Below are 1,286 nucleotides of genomic sequence, written 5' to 3' on the forward strand. Positions count from 1 at the left end.
TTACCCATGGAGAGACACTTTGTTCAAAAACAGTCAGTATAGGCAGCAGTATAAGTGCGTAGAGATCTTATTCGTATAAAAATCTAATTCCTTAAATAACTTAAATGTGCATCCAGGCAAACAGGGATGAATATATTCAGGATACCTTTGGCTCAAAGAAGAAGTAAAGCTTTTTGTTTAGGTACGAACGATAAACCTTGCCTGGGTTTTATAAAACTTCTCTGTAATAAAACTTCACTGTAATAGTGAGTGGGAGATGGGATGTGCGAGTATTCAAAAGAGTACATTTGAACCATGGTGAGATTGCAGTAAAGCGGTTTTTGCATCTACTGCTTGACTTCAAATAAAAGATACTGTGCATAGCCCAGGGCTAATACGAAAGGGAAAATATTTTAATATGTTTCGGCATTTTTGCTATGCTGCYTGTGTGTTTTGCGCATGGGATGTTTTTGTCCGATTCCTGTTTGGCCTGCTGGCCCTCTACCTTCCCCTTTTTGCTCTCTGGCAGATGGGAGATATATTTCCTTCCCCTCGTAACGTAAACACGCTTTTTACGAACTTCATCCGAAGGAGCTGGAGTGTGAGGAGAGTCTCTGAATTGCAGGCTGGGAGGAAAGAGCAGTGTCATTTAACTGGACAAAATGGCAGCTGATTACGTTCTAGAGCTCTTTCCTTGAATCAGGCCAAATTTTTAMTGTTGGCCACTTTGCAAAAATAAAGAGTTTCTTACTGTGTCTGTATCCTGCTTTGGGGAAACTTCTGCATTGGGCAGCGTCTCCTAAGGAGGAAATGAGAGCTCGGATTTTGGAGACTAAGGCTCTCTGTAACTGGGCTTCCCTTTATGTCTCGAGGCAGGAGATTTTATCTCAGCTTCCCTGCCTCTGAATTGGGAATAATCCGTGCTGGCTTTCTTCCTGAGGGAGGGAGATGAGCGTTCTAACAGTTTTTACGTCTTACAGATGTAGCCCTTGACCTGCTTCGCAGCCTTTTGCAGCTGAAAGCAATGTAGTTACCTTAATTACGTGTTGAAGAATTTTTATTTGAAGTGGATAATATTATAACGTAATATTCTCAAAATCATGGATGAACTGGCTTTCAGAATAAGAATATATTCTCTGCCTGCCTAAATGCAGCATACTGAGAATTTCTTTTCTTCTTTTACACGGCTTGCCTTGTGCTCCCGTGTATTATATTTTTCCAAAAGAGGATATAATGCCTGTGTACTAAAAACATAAGATATCCTGTTAAACTGTCTTTATATCACAAGCAGTCTATTGCTTGTAAGC

The sequence above is a fragment of the Rhea americana genome, unplaced genomic scaffold (genome assembly GCF_003343005.1).
Source record: "Rhea americana isolate MKP2758 unplaced genomic scaffold, rheAme1 scaffold_335, whole genome shotgun sequence".
In the NCBI taxonomy this organism is placed as follows: Eukaryota; Metazoa; Chordata; class Aves; order Rheiformes; family Rheidae; genus Rhea; species Rhea americana.